The sequence below is a fragment of the Triticum dicoccoides genome, chromosome 1A (assembly GCF_002162155.2).
Source record: "Triticum dicoccoides isolate Atlit2015 ecotype Zavitan chromosome 1A, WEW_v2.0, whole genome shotgun sequence".
Classification (NCBI taxonomy): Eukaryota; Viridiplantae; Streptophyta; class Magnoliopsida; order Poales; family Poaceae; genus Triticum; species Triticum dicoccoides.
Window position 1 is genome coordinate 309,447,642 of NC_041380.1, and position 18,288 is coordinate 309,465,929.

The window sequence follows — 18,288 nt, forward strand, 5'->3', positions numbered from 1 at the left end:
TCTATATTAAAAAAAACCTTATAATTCCTTGATGTTTTCTTTTAATTTTATTTTTACTTTTATTTATTATATCTACCACCACCAGATTTGATACTTTCAACTGGTAGGAACAAGGGAAGTGTCGCCCCCTTGACTTTGTTAGGTGTAAGCATTTGCTTTATGTGTGTGTAGGTATTGTCAATATTGTTTATGTGCCGTATCCTATTTGTTCGATAAACCTTAGTTTTTAACTAAGTGAAATACTATTTGTTACTATACTACATCACCCTTTTCTCTTTAGGGAATCCCAGCAATATCACAAGTAGCAAGCTTCTGCATTACTGAGGTGATCTACAAATTAAGGCATCGTGTGGTGCAAACCTACTTGTTCATGATTTTTGTTGCTACACCGCCTAATTTTTTTGCACGAACATAAGATAGACAATTGACGTAGAAGGACCAGTAAAAAAATTAAGCATATTAGTCTTCTTCTTCCATTGATTGTATGTAACTCGCTGAATATTAGAAAATATACTGAACCAACAACAAAGAAAAGTGACACCTGTGAATGCCCTTGTCATACTAGGCTTTAAAGACTGCAATAGCCATTCGCCCCTTGAGACGAGATATAAAAACCGCTGAAGCAACATTGGACGCGGCTAATCTGCACCCGAGCTCATATGTTCCTGCATGAACAGTAAAATCGAAAAAAAATCAAAACAAATTCAAAAAAATCCAACTTTTTTGAGAGAAACATTTACAAAAGTTCTAAGTGCCTGCAAAAATTCGTCATGAAATCACATTCCTAGAAGGCGTGGCAAAAAAACAAAAATAGTACTCTGAAAAAACTACTTTCAAATGCATTTTGAAGCACTGAATTTGTTTTTTTTGCCACGCCTTACAGGAATGTGTGATTTCATGATGAATTTTTGCAGGCACTTAGAACTTTTATCAATGTTTCTCTCAAAAAAAATTGGCATTTTTTGATTTTTTTTCGATTTTTTTTCGATTTTACTGTTCATGTGGGAGCATATGAGCTCGGGTGCAGAATGGACTTTTCGCATTGGCTGGAGCATCACCGCAGAATATGCTTGCAACACCACTAGCATAGTGGCTTGAAGAAACCGGACCAAGCCTAAGAACAACACAGGGAAGATGTCATAGTCGCCACATCAATAGTCAACCAAAAGCTCTTCTTGAAAGACACACAAACTGAAGAGAACTAATAGATCCGGGGATACAAACTCTCACAAGTCCTTCATCAGCGTTTGATCGAACGTCGTCGAGGTGGGGAGAAACCGAAGATAACTTATTTCAATACGTCATCGTCGCCACCACCTCGCCGGCGAAGCAAATCCTAAGAAAAATAAAACAAAACTTACATATCCCCACTCAATTTTTTTAGCGGCATGGGACTACAAATCCTTTATTCCCAGTACAAATCTGGGTGCCTAAAAGAGGTCGCTCAAAAGAGATAGATATATTTCAACCTCTATTGATCTCGCGTAAGACTTTTTTTACGCGACATGAAAAAGTAACTACGAATTCTTTTTTTTGTTTGCGAATCTTAACATGCACATAGATGCATTTTCCTTTTCTACGCGACACGAAAAAGTGACTATGAAAAAGGCTAGGTTTTCTTTGTCTCCCACCAGCTCCCCCGCCGGCCTGCCTCGTCTCCGGTGGCCTTAGGGCCATGACGACACGGTGGATACAGGCCCTTGCCGGCAGGAGGGCTCCATCTTTAGATGTACCTTTGAGTTTTGTTAGGGTTGTGTCCTTCTCAGGAAGATGAGACATCGGCGGCTTTCTGAAGATGGAATAAGGTTCTCCCTGTCAAGTCTCCGTTTCGGTGGTGCGTTTAGCATCGTCAGTGTGCGTGTGGAGGTGTGTCTCCAGTAGATCTGTCATTGATGGATTTGCTCGGATCTTGTTGTGGTTCGTCTATGTTCGTGTGTCTTCAAGTTGGATCCTTCCGATCTATGTTACTCTTCAACGGCGGCGGTTGTTGTTCTGGTGCGCTGGTCCTATGGGGCCTTCGCACGACGGCTTCCCGACTGTCTACTACAACAATGTTTGCCCTGCTCTAGCGAGGAGGGGCAATGACAGTGGCGCTTCGGCTTGCTTGAGTGCTTGTAGTCGTCGCTAGATGGTCTATGAATCTAGATATAATTTCATTATTTCTAGTGTTTGTTGTACTACCATGATTCTTCGTGAAAAAAATATACTATAGTGGGGATCAACTTCTTTTGTATACTGGATTTCTTCAGGTTTTTATTGTTGAAATAAAACAGTAAGGTCACTTTGCCGAAGACTAGCTGGACCTTTTGGATGCGACGCTCTGCCGTGAGATGAACATAACGATCCATAATACGCCTTCTCCCCTGCATGGTTGCGCTTTATCCCCTGTTTCTGACGAACTGGACGCTGTGCATTTGGGTCCTGACACCCGCCGCCACCACTGCCGGCCCTCCGTTGCGGCGCCCAGCCAGCCGAAGCCTCCGCTGCCTCGCCGCCGGCACAGGAGCCCAGCAGCCCCTCCTTCCGCCGCTCCCTCCCAACAACGCCGCCGACCAGTCCATAGGCAGGTAGCCACCTTTCCTTCGTTCTCACTCCCTCCCTCCCTCTTCCCTCGTCCCCCCTCCCTCCTTCCTCTTGCATCCTATGTTTGTTCGATTTTTTTTCCTGATTTTGTATTGGCGAGTACTTGCGTAGACTGGATCTTCTGAGAATATAATGACGACTATTTCTTGATGAGTACTTGCTGCGTGATTTTTCCGGTGCATGTTCAAGTTCACATGTGAAAGGATTTTGCTTGATAGGTGTTTGTGCTAATGCTTGTAGGGGGCAAATGTTTAGTTTTTTTTTTCAGATGAGAAAATGTTTTGGTTGAAACACATTAGCAGTGGAATATGCAATGACTGGCGATATATGAAAAGGAAAAGATTAAGTTGTTTTATCTGCACCCTCTTGACCTGAAATCAAAGCTTAGCAGTAACATGCAATTCGAGAGAGCAGGGGTTTTGTCTTGGTTATAGTGGCCGAAATTGGTTAACACATTAGTACTACTAGTGGTATTGTTGTTGTTGGTTTTGACAGTCAGACCTAAAATATTACCATTTAAAGTGATTGTTTCTCCTTTTGCATGTTAGCTGATTGATCTCCAGGTTCCACCTTTCCTGTTATGCCATGCTGCAAACCTTTCTGTATTTTTGCTCAGATCGTGCTACTGTGCACACAAGACAAATTGTTGGTTTCTTGTTTATTCATACAATTTCTCCTGCAATTACGTGTTTCATGTTACACAAGCCAACCATTCTTTGGGTTTTCACCTAGTCAACCTCACTAGCAATGTTACACATGGCTTCATTTTCTGGGTTTGAAGTTAAAATTAACTTCTGTGTCAATATATACGCTAGGAAGGTATTGAATTGCATGTGTATGTACTTCCCAGCGCTACCAAAGGGGGTGTCACCAACACAAGCGGATCCTGTTCAAGAGGAGGAGAATGAAGATATCTTGAACAATATTCATAGTAGGATAGCCGATGCGTGTTTTGCGAGAGCAAGATAGGTTAGCTATGTTGATGAAGGCCATCATCATGTGAACCATATGTGTTCCATATAGTCCATGTCTTTAGTAATAATAATTATACGTATGCAACATTACAAAATAGTCGTTGAATTTCCTATATCTTAGCCGTGAATTGTCTATATTGTCTAATTTTCCTTTCCAAAATGGTCGTTGAAATGCCTAACAATGCTCAAACCACTGCTTTACGGTCAATTAGCACATAAATATTCTTTCAGCCCTGAGGGGCATTACAAATAATTCATGCCAAAACTACAATTTCACAGTTGTTTCAATCAAACAATTTCCAGCCTTTTCATAGTTCTCAGCTCACAGCAGCTTTCTCACAGCTCACAGCTCACAGTTGCCTTTTCAGAATCCGCAGTTCAATCTAACACACCCTAATTCTATCCCTTTGGAATTTGGAGTTGGAACACGGCGTCAACATTGTCAATTGGAGAGGCTTGGAGCTGCTTCGGCATCCTCAGGAGAGCAAACAAAAAGGTAATCTGATGTACCTAGCTTATATACTCTTTTTTTGTGAACTAAAAAAATAGTAAAACGTATCCCCGTATTGAAGCTTTTCCAAAATGGCGAATTTATGTATCCCTACTGGCCCAATACGGATATACGTATCCGTATCGGTGCATTTTAGGATGCCACTAACAAAATGAGAATGCTTTTTCCCTTGTATCACAATTTTGCTTTGCGTTTGTTTTTTCCATCATCTTGTCAAAACAAGATTGATCGTATGAGGATTTTATGCTCGCTCTCTAACTCTCTAAATATTGTTTATGTGTTACCTTTGCAGCTTTCCCAGTGATATTCATGCACCTTCATGCCTTATTCACCTTTCCTTCCTTGTCGAATGTGTGGAGTTGCAGTGAGGAATAGTTCAATAAGGAAAATGTCTCTAAGAACTAGCTCTCAGCTCGCCCTACAGCTTAAAAGTAGTGTCTTTTTTACTACTGGGCTCCCGGGTTATCACAGTTTTGTAAGTTCCAGAACAGCAGATGTCTGTGGAGTTCCTTTAAAGGCTACCAATAGTGTTAATTCACGGTTCTTCTCAACTGCATATGGTAAAAAGTTAAGGTTTCTCATTAGCAATAAGAGCTCATTTATCAATCCAAATATAAATAGGGAAGATGGGGTGCTGCCCATAGGTACTTCCATAGATCTGAGAGACGCCAAAGCACACTAGCTGCATGCAGCACCATCGCTGATGAGGCTTCCACATCTACGAGCAAGTGCAGTGAGAGTGGTACAGGTACTAAAAAGGACATTGCGAAGAATAAAAATTCTGGAGGCAGCAAAAAAGAAGTTAGCATAGATGTGAAAGAAAAGAAAGTATTTACCAAGAAAAAGAGCAGTTCTACTAAAACTAGTAAAACAGCAGCAAATACAACTGAGAAAGCAAGTGTGAAGCAAGAAGAAAAGAAGGCCGACACATCTAAATCAAAGAAAGGGGTTGGTAGTTCCAAAGAGAGAAAAACAGTAACCAGTTCGAAGAAATCTTTGGAAGCAAAGGAATCTGCTGCTATTGCAGCTGCCGAAGCCAATAATTACATGAAGACCACTGTTGATGCTTCTGGTAGTGAGAGGAGGCCACTTGTACCTCTGTACCCCCCCGTAGCTAAATCAGTTATTGTTGTTGAATCAGTTACAAAAGCAAAAGTTATTCAACAATACCTTGGGGACATGTACGAAGTATTACCCAGCTATGGTCATGTGAGAGATCTAGCTCGAAGGTCAAGATCTGTCCGCCCTGAGGATGACTTCAGCATGGTATGGGAGGTGCCTAATGGTGCCTGGACATGCCTTAAAAGCATTGGAGTTGCATTGAAAGGGTATGTTTTATAGGCTGGTTATCAGTAACGTTGTTCAAATTTCGTTCTTGGCATATAGGTTTGCTATGCATTAGTTGCTGGGAAGGTAAGACAAATTCACATACTTTGTTACTTTTACGGTATGAGTCATATCTTTGTCTCTAAAAACTTGTATTCCATGCAATACCATTTGTCCATATCCTTGTCACTTTCTGCAAGGCTTAATTGGGTGAACACATGATAGTCGTCTTGGTTTCTGTTTTACAACTTGTAGTTTGTAATCTTTATTGGACGTAAGTAATGCAATGTTGTGAGTACTAATACCTTTTGGATCCATGCGCCACTCACCTTTGAGTATAAGTTAGATTGTCCGTGAAGTGTGCACAGAGTGATAAACAGTACCATGTCTCCTAGATTTATTATGTTCTATCTAAACTTGATGGCTTTTCAAGGACACATAGACAGAAACTATAACAACAGTATGGTGTTGGTGATGGTTGATTCATCTCATATGCAGATTTTTGTTAAGCTGTCCCTGTAGATAATTTTGTGTCAAGTATCCTATGCCTATATTCTCGTATGCGAATGTCACTATCACCAGGTGTATGTTGGCATACTATACCTGCACATCACTAGCGGATGAAGACATCTCTATTAGACCCATACATGTTCTGTGAAAATGTATCAACTGAACTATTTAACTGTATACTTACGTAATAGACGCTCCATTACCAAGTTACGGTCTTGGTTGTTCATTTACTTCTATTTATTTTAATCTTTTGCATATTTCACATAGCTGATTAAATTGGTTTCAACCGGAGCTTCAATTAAATTCTGAATTCTGTGAGTATTTTCTTCATTGCTACATCTGAGTATCCGTTAATTAGTTGAACCTTTTTTCTCTAGATCTGCCTTCCGCTTATAGCAAGTGTCATACATGTGTTCGAGTTAATTCTTTCTTGTATATGTCTTGTGCTGGTGCAAGTTTCCATGTTGAGTTCCCCTGCTTTATGAAGTTGTTGCTGATTGTCTTCTGTTATTGTTGCTTATTTCTTATCTCCAGAGCAGAAAATTTGATTCTCGCTTCTGACCCTGACCGTGAAGGTGAAGCAATTGCTTGGCACATAAAAGATATATTGATATGGACTTAGTTAATGCTTATCTTGCACGCCGTTCCCTTGATTATTTGATTGGGTTCGCCATATCACCACTTTTATGGAGGAAGTTGCCTGGTTGTCAGTCCGCTGGACGAGTCCAGTCTGCAGCTTTGGCGCTTGTTTGTGATCGGGAGACTGAAATAGAAAAGTTTAGCCCACAGGAATATTGGACTGTTGATACTGAATTTGAAACCCAGTGTTCAGATTCTTCAAAAGGCATATGTCTTACATCCTGGATAAAGCATCTCAATTCAAAAAAGTTGGATCAGCTTTCTATAAGCTCTCAAGAAGAAGCACGAGCTCTAGAAAAGAGGATTTATTCTTGCCAATTTGAAGTAAGAGGTGTTCAGAGAACCAAAATTCACAAGAATCCTCCAATGCCATATATAACATCCAGCCTTCAGCAAGATGCAGCAAACAAACTACATTTTGGTGCAGGGCACACCATGAAGGTTGTTTCTACTTAATAAGAACTTAGATGCATAGCTTTACTATTATAATACTGTCATTTACATGTAGTGACCTTTTGACTCATATGGTTCACTATGTGACTGCAGGTAGCCCAGAAGCTTTATGAAGGGATCAATCTTTCGTCAGAACAAGCAACAGGATTAATAACTTACCTCAGAACAGATGGGTTTCATGTACGTTCATTCTACTTTTAGTTGATTGCCAAAGTAGTCTTTCTGTTTATAAATGTATCTGTAGGTCAGGTAAAACATACTCTTGGTCTCTTATCTGTGATCTGTGGTTGTTGGTTAAAGTTGGTGCATTCACAAAAAAACCCATCAAATTGGTCACTCTATATACAAGTGAACTGTAGAGAAAGATTCCACATGGCGCTGACTTTGAGGGGTTTGACACTCAGATAAAGGAGAGAGATTATAGAGTGGGATGATCTAGGTTCTTGCTTGAATCTGATGCTGACACAGTGACAATACTCATCCTTGGATAGGAAGGCTCATGCTGACACAGTGACAATACTCATCCTTGGATAGGAAGGCGGAAGCTGAAAAGTTTTTCGAGTAGAGAGGCCAGCTTGATGCTATGGCCAAAATCTGGATACTTTTGCTTAGTAGAAGAAAAAACTTAGTATATCAGCTCAAACATCTGATCAAGAAAATGGAGTTCTATAAGTCCTTATTGCTATTCCAAATAAACTGTCTGCTCTATTATATTTTGACTTTCTGTTCTCATTATTTAGTTCCATTCATGTATATTTCTACAAACGAACATGTAGAAGGAACTCATGTGCATTTTAATACAGAAATATATGCATGAATTTTTCAAGTGGTGATGACTTGAACTTCAGCGGTGAGATTGTGCATCCATTCCCGCCCAAGTGATCTCGGTGTAATTTTAAATTTAAGGCAACTTCAGTTACATGAAACACATCATGTGTATATATGAGCATTAACTCAAATACTAGATTTGGCTACAAAATCTTAATTGTGTTGCGTGCATGAAAGATATTACTTTCTATTCCTTGATTTGAGAATTTCTTGTCAGTTATCAGTGATAGTTGATTGTTATGCGGTACTCATTTTAATAGCCTGAAACTGTTGCCTTATTTGTTTATGCTGTCCTTTCCATTGAAGATTTCTCATGGAGCTGCAGAAGATATTCGTTCGTTAGTGAAACAAAGGTATACTCTACTGGAATATTTTGTCAAGTTTGTGTTACTAAGTTTGTTCTGGACTGCTAATCTATCTTGTTTCATGTTTAATTGATCAGTTACATTGTGCCAAATAATCTGATTAGTGCTCCAGTGATTAATTTCAGCAAAATGGCAGTTTGCAGTTCTGCTTATTTCTTTCTCATTGTCAGGATTTATGGGATTGGATATTGTGAGACACAATATTTGATATCACTAAATATTTACAACCCTTCAATTGTTTTGTATCTACTATGTTTGATGGAATGGCTGGAGAGCTTTCTGGTATCATTTTTATGAGTTTGTTTCTTTTCCTGTCTAATCTTATTCTTTGGAAGCTAGTTTGAGAGAATCAGTATCTTGGGAGTTCAACATGTTACCTTCCTGTTTATGAGTATGTCACCTGGGGCTTCCATTCTTGCTAACAAGTATTTGTTCTAGGTATGGTGAGCAATATGCATCAGAGGATATTAGGAAGTACTTGAAGAAGGTGAAAAATGCTCAAGAGGCCCATGAAGCCATAAGGCCCACCAGCATAAGGAGGTTGCCATGTAATAAACCCACCTGTAGTTCTGTGTTTATTAACGACGTTGCACTACCGTAAATCATTTTTGGGTATGTGTTTTTTCTGTGTGTGTGTGTGTGGGGGGGGGGGTGGGGGTGGGGGTTGTTATTATCACATACTCATTTCCCAAGTTTCTATTTACCATTGATGGTTTTGAGAAACATACTGGGTATGTGCTAGTGGCTTGTGAGTTGCAGATTTCATGTATAGACTATTTGGCAGTTCATGGCCATTGCAAGCTTTGGTTGCGAAAGTTCTTATTACTCCCTCCGTTCGGAAATAACTGACGTGGTTTTAGTTCAAAGTTCAAATTTGAACTAAAACCATGTCAGTTATTTCCTAACGGAGGTTGTATTATGTATTAACTAAAGGTGTTTCCTTTACTTATTGTCCTTTCTCTGGCTGTTTAATCCTTTTAAACATTTCTCATTTGTTCCCATGGAGAGAATTGGGACAAGGAGATTTGGAAGTACAATGGCACTGGGTGATGGAGGGCCGCTGTTGGGTGAGGAATACATCCAAAAGAGACTATCAAAAATAGATAACCAAGGGTGAGAGAGTCGTAGGATTCTAGGGACCATTGAGTTAGACACCTGCACCCTCCCTCCATTACGACACTGACAGCCTAAACCCTAGCTCCTTCTACCCACCCTTCTCTCTTCCCTATGGCTTTCTTCTGCAGGATTTGGTGCTGGGCTGAGTGTTGTTTACTAGTTCATTACGAATCCAGAGGTGATATATATATTATGTATTTGAATGGCATGTTGGGTGTTGTTTACTAGCTAATTGTAAGTTCTCATGTACTCGCTGTTCCACATCTACCATAACCTTCTTTATGTCGCCTCTTGATTTGTAATTAGCAGGGTTTTGCCATCTGTTGTGAACATGCTTTAGAATTGACACATTCATGATGAACGATGGTTATACATGAAGTCATGCGCTCTAGGGCTGAAAGAGTACCTGAATGTGTTTTTCATTTTCAGAATTAGGAGTTGCTAATGTTTCTTTCGTTTTGCCAAATCTTCTGTAGCATCTCTTTTTCTTACTTGCATATTTATATTTAAGCATTATAGTTTTGGTTTCTTGTTTTCCATTTATAGTTCTATGACTATCATGGTATCTCTTTCAGCATCTTTGATTGGAATACTTGATGAGGGTTCTTTGAAACTGTACACTCTAATATGGAGAAGAACAATGGCTTGCCAAATGGAAGCTTCAAGGACTGAGCTGGTGGGTTACTGTTTTACTTCATGTTTATCTGTTGTTTATTACTCCAATCTTTGGGCTGGCTGGCTACTATGTGTATTTTTACAAAGCTATATTGTCGACAGTAATAATTTACTGAACCTTGGCTCAGCTAGACCAAAGAATCTAACTGTGCACATGTTTTGAGATTCGAGACTGCAAAAAATATGCCAATCACCCTCCTTCTCTTTCCTCATTAAAAACCATGAATAACACATGTTTCCAGTTTAAAGGAAATATGAATTCAACAAGTTTGCAGTGTATAGGTAGCTTGCTGCTCATATTTGTATGTTATATTCGTTGGTGCAGCACTGTTGGTTTAGAAAACTCCTCATCTGTCTATAGAAATTATGACAGGTATAGAATTAAGAGGGATTTGTAAGTTGACATCTAATCTAGCAAACCTATGTTCAACTCTTTTCTGTAGATGAATGAGGCAGCCCTGTGTTTATGACAGAACATTTTGCCTAAATGTACTGATATTTCTTTGTCTATCGGTCTGTTTTTTCGTTACCAGCTAAGCCATCTGTTCCACAACTGTCGCCTAGCAATCTTGTGAACAAAACCAAGTAAGCATGGAAAGCTGGCCGATGGCCATATTAAGCGAAATACTTTACCCGTGAACCTTTCTTATTTTTTAAATAATGGTAAAACAGGAGAGAATCCGGCTATTTTAACATTCTGAATTGGCATTTCTCAATAAAATGGATAAGTGTGGTGAAACAGAGGAATTACAATCTACCGGCATGTATGCGAAGTGTAAGAATAAATGTGGTGGTCATCTTTTGAGATTAGTTGTATATGATATGGTTGAGTACGAGAACATGATGATGAGGCATCTACCTATTAGAATTTGTTATAACTTAGGCGTGAGAGATTTCATCCCATTTGTTGTGGCTCTTCAAACAGAATTCTGGTTGTGTGCTAAATATATATATTTGATGCCTTGGTAGTTAATGAAAATGACTTCCATTTTCTTTGCTACGCAACTTCAAGACATGCTAAATTCTACCTTTTTGTTTTGGATTTTCATTATTTTATATATCCTGTAAAATCCAATGCTTATTTTCTTACTCTGTGTGCACTTTAATAATTGCATTGTAGATACAAGTTGGTATTGCTAATCCTGAAGGAGACATGATTTTTCATTCATCTGCGTCAAGGCTTGACTTCAAGGGGTACCAAGCTGTCTATGAGGTAAGTATCTAGGCTTCTTGATCTTCTGTTACTTATGTTTGCCCAGGTAAGAAAATATTACAAGACCAGATTACAGACTCCTATTACAATTGGTTGTTGGCAGGGTAACCTTCTACGGGACTAAACCTTTCCAACTAATACCCAGACTCCTAATCTAAAAAAAACTATAATTAAACTAGGACATATTTTTAGGCAGGTGCAGGGCCGGCCCGTGCAGGTCTCTTGCGCCTATAGGGCTGGCCCCACATGACATCTCCCCCTCCATTCTGAAACAGCTCGTCCTCGAGCTGGAAGCTTGGATAACGTTCGCGGAAGGTTGTAACATCCTCCCATGAAGCAGCAGACGCCGGCTGGCCCTCCCAGTGAATGAGCACCTGCTGGACACCGCGAGCAATACGAGCACGCAATGCTTGGACAGGGGTTGGATGTACTCGACCCTGAAACAGAGGTGGAAGCATCGGCGGAACTTCCAGCGGTGGACCATGGTACTTCTTCAGGACCCCGACATGGAAGACATTGTGAATGCGGGCGCGTGGGGGCAGCTCCAAACGGTAAGCAACCGTATCGATTTTAGCGAGGACTTTGAAAGGCCCATAATATTTGGGAGCCAATTTCCCTTTGGCGCCTACTCCAAGGAATGCTGCCAGCTGGTGCTGAAGACGGAGCCAAACCCACTCTCCAACATCAAAAGAAAGGGCCCGATGCTTATCATCATAGTAATGCTTGTATTGTTGTGCTGCCTGAAGGAGACGCTCACGGATGTCAAGTAAGAACTGATCGCGGTCGAGGATCTGCCGTTCCACCGCCTGATGGCGAATCTCGCCCAGCGTGTAGTCCCGCAATGAGGGGGGATCCCGTCCATAAACCACCCGGAAAGGAGTGTCCTTCAACGCTGAGTGGTACGAAGTGTTGTAGCAGTACTCCGCCCAAGGCAACCATTAGAGCCACTGCCGGGGGCGATCCCCAGTTATGCAACGAAGGTACATGGTGATGACGCGATTGATGGCCTCAGATTGTCCATCAGACTGCGGATGGAAGGCCAAACTCATGTGCAAGCGCGTCCTCGCGGCGGCAAACAGAGCCTTCCAAAAGCCCGAAGTGAAAACCACATCCCTGTCCGAAACGATGGATGTGGGAAACCCATGAAGTCGGACAATGTTGGAGAAGAAGGCCTTAGCAACGGACTCCGCAGTGTACGGATGCGCCAATGGGATGAAATGCGCATACTTGGAGAAACGGTCCACGACGGTCAGTATCACACTTTTGCCGCCCACCTTCGGAAGTGCCTCAATGAAATCCATGGAGATGTCTTCCCAGACACGAGATGGCACTGTCAAGGGCTGCAATAAGCCGGCTGGATGAAGCTGCTCCGTCTTGTTGCGTTGACAAACCTGACAAGCACGAATATACTGCTATCAAGGGCTTCAAGGCGATAGTCGCTGCAGGCGTCCAAAGAAATCCATCTTCCTTGAGGAGCACTGTGAGGGGAACTGCAATGGTGCCAAAATCCCGGATGAACTTGCGGTAGTATCCTGCCAGTCCTAAGAAACCACGCACAGCGCGGACGGTGCGCGGAACCGGCCAGTCTACCACGGCTAGAACCTTGTCGCTGTCCATGGCAACTCCTGCAACGAAAATGACGTGTCCCAGATAACCCATGGTTTCCTCCCCAAAGGAACACTTGGAGCGCTTGAGAAACAGTTGATGTGTGCGCACAACCTCCAAAACGAGCTTGACATGACGTAGGTGACCCGACCAGGACGAGCTGTAGATCAAGATATCATCGAAGAACACAAGCACAAACCGACGAAGGTAGGGACGGAGGACGTCGTTCATGAGTGCTTGGAACGTCGCTGGGGCATTTGTCAAATCAAAGGCCATCACCCAACGATTACGAGTCGAACGACTAGTCTAGACTAGTCGCTCGACTAGTCGACGAGTCGCAAAGTGAGTGTCGACTGCATTTCTCGTGTAGACTAGCAGACCGAGTCGAGCCGTGGATGGACTAGTCGACGACTAGTTTGGGCTAGTCGACCAAATCGAGTCGAGCGACTCAAAATTTTGGAGGTATAAATGAGCTTGCTGGACGAGGCCGCCGCCACTCATCGCCGGGACGGCGGATGTCACAGCGAGGCGCGGCCGTCGGCTGGAGCTCGTGCTCGGGCGGCGGCCGTGGCCATGACCCGTAGGCGAGCGCGGCCCTGAGACGAGAGAGAGAGAGAGAGAGAGAGAGAGAGAGAGAGAGAGAGAGAGAGAGAGAGGGAGGGAGGGAGAGGGAGGAGACACGGCGGTGGTCGGCGAGCTCGCCGGCGGAAGCGGCCGGAGGCGCGGGGCACGCGCATGTGCTCCCGTGCGTGTTGGCACTGGCGGCTGAGTTGGGATCGATTGGGATCTTAGGGTTCCAGTGGCTGGGACGTGAGTTAAGTATAGGCTAGCCACTTGGGCCCAAATGGGCCAGCTGGTGGGGGCGTGCTGTGTGGCGCTGGGCTGGGCTGGGCCTGACTAGTGTTGGCTAGCACTGCTGGCCTGTAATGTGCTGTACAGTTTACTACATACTACTCCATACTGCTACTATGTATTAGTAGTTGAGTACTACAGTACTATGTCGACTAGTCCAGCACTAGTCTAAGACTAGTCCGATTAGTCTATGAGTCTCAACCTCGGAACGACTCGTCGACTCGTCGACTCGTAATCCTTGCCATCACCACAAACTCAAAGAGGCCCTCATGTGTGCGGAATGCCGTCTTGTGGATATCCTCAGGGGCCATCCGAACCTGGTGGTAATCCGACCGAAGATCCAGTTTGGTGAAAAAGCGGGCGCCCTTGAGTTCATCCAGAAGTTCATCGACAACGGGAATTGGAAACTTGTCCTTGATGGTGACAAGGTTGAGACCACGGTAGTTGATACAGAAACGCCAAGTCCCGTCGGCCTTTCTGACGAGTAGAACGGGGGATGAAAATGCAGAAGAACTAGGACGGATCAGACCGCGAACTAGCATCTCCGAACATTGGCGCTCCAGTTCATCTTTTTGAATCGTTGGGTAGCGGTAGGGATGGACAGCAACCGGCGGTGCCCCGGGATTAAGATGAATATGATGGTCATGTGCGCGCTGCGGCAGCAGGCCCTGGGGGTCGGCGAATACATCGGTGAAAGTGGCCAGCGGGCTGTCCAGAAGGTCCTTGCCTTCGCACGCATGTAGGTGGGCAGGCCGTCCAAGGGAGCCGAGGCCCGACCACTCCACATGGTGATCCGAGTGCCAAAACGACATCCACTGCGTAGTGAAATCCCAGAGAATTGGCCCAAGAGTTTTGAGGAATCGTGTACCGAGGACGATGTCAAACCCGCCCAATGGAATGGCATGCAGATCAACAACGAAATGCTCCTTGTCAATGGTGATCGCAGCCTGCTGAAGGAGTCCCCGACAGGTCACCTTATCGCCATTAGCGACCGTGACTCCCAAGCGACTATTGGAGGAGAAAGGCAGCCCGACGATGGTGGCCAGCTCTTCGTGGATGAAGTTATGAGTGCTGCCTGAATCAAGCAAGGCGACCAAGTCACGGTCCCCGATGCGAAGAGTGACCTGCATTGTGTCGCTGGTGGGAATTCCAGTGACAGCCAAGAGTGAGATTTGTGCCTCCTGGAAGTCCTCAAACTGCTCCTCTTCGGCGTAGGCGGATTGAATGTAGAACAGTTGTTTGCAGCGATGGCCCCACGCGAACTTCTCGTCACAATAGAAGCAGAGACCCTTAGCGCGCCGTTCATCCATCTCGGCGGGCGTGAGTCTTTTAAAGACGAGCGCGTGCGTGGGGTTGGAGGAGTCCGGTAAGGCCGGAGTAGGTGCGGCCATGGGGCGGAGTGGACGGCTGGGCCGGTCCGGGGTGGCCGCGGTGCTGGTGACAATATTGAGGTGCTCAAAGGAGATTGCTAAGTCCATAGCCGCGTCCAAAGTCGCCGGTTTCAGCATCTCGACCTGAGTTTTCATAGGTTCGCCCAAGTTGTTGGTGAAGATATCCCGCTCATCGTCGTCAGCAATGGGGCCCACCCAAGAAAGATTCTCTAGAAAGCGCTTGGAGTATTCCGCCACGGTGCCGGAGCGGTGGGTGGAGATCAGCTCGCCAAAGGGGTTGGCGCGGGTCGGCGGTCCGAAGTGGTTGGCTATCAGTTTTTGAAACTCGGTCCAGGATGGCCGCTGGCCCAACTTAGTCTCGAGGTGGCCATACCATAATGCGGCGACATCGGTGAGATGGTATGAGGCGAGCCACGTCTTATCCGACTCCGGCGTTCGCTGCCCGAGGAAGAAGAGATTGCAGCGTGTCAGCCATGGTCGCGGATCGCTGGCCCCGTCAAAGAGGGGAAAATCAATCTTGTAGAGGCGCGGAGCCCGATCCGCCAGATCGGCTGGGCCCCCGGTGTGGGACGACGCATTTGAGGGCCGCAGGAGCCCGGTAACCCAATTGAGGCGTGCCCTTGCCTTCCAGCCGAAGGAGGGCCAGGTTCTGTGCACGTTGCTGCTGTGACATGTCCGCCAGCTGGCCCTGGAGGGTTTTGAGCGTCTCGGTGATGGACTGGTGGGTGGCGCGGTCCTCGGCGCGCTCTGTCCGAGCGGTGTGGTTCTCCTCCGAGAGGCTGTTCAAAGTGGCGACCACGGCCTCATGATCCTCGTGCTGTTTGGTCGCGAGGTCTGCTAGGGTTTGCGGCAGGGGCACCGGCGGCGGTGGCGGAGACATGGCCGCTGGGATCGACGAGGAAGCTGATACCAAGTTGTCACGGCCTGGCTGATTGCCGCGCAGGTTGTAGTCGTGGGTTGTAGGAGGACGAGGGCGAGGCCCTCGCCGGCCTATGGTTGGAGAAGGGGGTTGAAGAGGGGCGCCGTGGCGCAGGAGCAAGGAGGTGAGGTTGTAGGTTATTTTCTGCTTGCGTTTATTGATCCAAGGGCTGGCTATATATAGCCTAATTACAAGACCAGATTACAGACTCCTATTACAATTGGGTGTTGGCAGGGTAACCTTCTACGGGACTAAACCTTTCCAACTAATACCTAGACTCCTAATCTAAAAAAAACTATAATTAAACTAGGACATATTTTTAGGCAGGTGCAGGGCCGGCCCGTGCAGGTCCCTTGCGCCTATAGGGCTGGCCCCACATGACAGTAGCATTCTCCACTTTCCTTTATGCTACTTTGGCCAGCCCATGAGTAGATTTAGTAGGAAATATGTTGTATTCATCTCACTCATGATATCATTTCATGTTTCAAGGGATGAGGATGATTGCATAATTGTGTTCATCTTTATCATCTCTGTAACCTTAATTTGGTCTGTATCTGTTACAATGTGAGCTGGTCCACATCAACATCAAAGGAGGTGCCCAGTGCCTGCTGCAAGATATAAATGTGATTAGATTCCTTGTTTAATTTCACGGACCTTAAGCGAATTATTTAAGATATGACCAGATTCCTTTCTCTTGTTACTTGAAGTTGTTAGGTCTTCTACCCCTCTTCGAAACGCGAGGCATCCATTCAGTTGAATTAACCAGAATTAGGGAGTTTTTCCCTTTTCCCTTGTCCCTCTCTTCCCAGTTCCCACCACAAACCCTATTCATAACTCTGCATATATATGTATGTGTGTATTAGGGGTGACATGGCTCAAATACAATCTGTCTGATCCACCACTTTATTCTTTTAGGATATGAACATAGAAGACAATATGTTCTCAGTTGGATGTGGATATAATTTAGGATATCAGGGCCAAACTAAATCTAACAGCCATTTTATGCAACAATGATAATACTAATACACCTATTCTGCATAGGATGCATATCAGGGTGTGCTTAATGGTCTCAACTCTCAACTGGTCTTGTTTTTGACAAACCGGGCTTTGGCCTGTTATGAAAACTGGCCATTTTCAGCTGGTTCTTCCTGGTTAGTTTGACATCCTCTACAAATTCAACATGTCCTAACTCATTTTTTGCGGGGAAGTTTCGACTCATTTATGGTGTGCATTTGTGAAGTATACAAACAATACTGTACGTTATTGATTTTTTCTACTGAACTTGCTTGAAGGTTTATCTTCAACTGATGCAATGTTGATCTTTTTGCATTCTGTATTCTTATGTATGGGAATAAAATATGCCTTGTTTTCACTAGTAAATCTACTGAATAGCTTATCTATATTAAAATTGCTTTATAGTGCGTTTTGTGTTGTACGTAATCATGTAATACCCCGTAGATTGTCATGTATTTTTCACCACAGGATGTCCCATTTCCTGCTTTGCTGGAAGCGTGAATTTCTGCCGATTCATCAGCATCTCTAATTTTTACTGTTATGCGTTAGCTTCTAGTTTTCCGTAAGTGGTTGTTTGGATAGCAAGTACGTAGTAAACCTTGTTTTAAGAAGATTTTCCGGAAAACCGGTTTTGTTTATATATAATTCAGTTAGGTATGCACTCATAGAAAATCATGTTTGGATTAAGAAGGCCTTGAACCCATTTGTAGATTTGGCTTTTTGTGGACATGGGTGGGGGGAACTAGCTTCCTAAATACCTAACTTTGTTCCTAAATACCCGTTATTACTATGGGTTTATTGCGGTGCTAAACGAGATCGAGGAAAACTAGCTTCCTAAATACCCGTTATCCAAACAACCCCTAAGGAGTGAATAGTTAAGCTTTCACATGGATAGAAGATGGTTGTGTTTTGTAAAATGACTGTGTGCCCAGTGTTCAGTTTTATGAGCTTACAGAACCAAATAATGAGAATGTGTTGCTTGTAGGACACTGAAGCAACTGGGTCCAGTGAAAACCCCGAAGGAGAAACTGCACATCAGGATAATTTCGAGGCCTTGTCCAAATTAGAGGTTAGCAGTTGCTGATTGGCCTCTGATATTCCCTTTCTGTACCCATTTTTTTCTTCATGTGACCACAGATTGCTGGCCATCATTGAACTATGTCATAGCATATGTCCTTTTTCTCAGATGAAGGATTTGGTGTCTCCCATTAACGTGAATCTTGAACAGCACTTTACTAAACCTCCGTCCCGTTATTCTGAGGGTGCATTGGTCAGTAATAACCTACGGTTTGGATTTTTCACTTGGTATTCCTC

The 18,288-nt window shown here is 43.9% G+C and overlaps 1 pseudogene; it reads left to right on the forward strand.

Annotated features, from left to right (window-relative positions):
• The first annotated feature begins 2,383 nt into the window (after positions 1-2,383).
• LOC119270156 overlaps positions 2,384-18,288 on the forward strand; it is a 32,102-nt pseudogene continuing 16,197 nt past the window's right edge.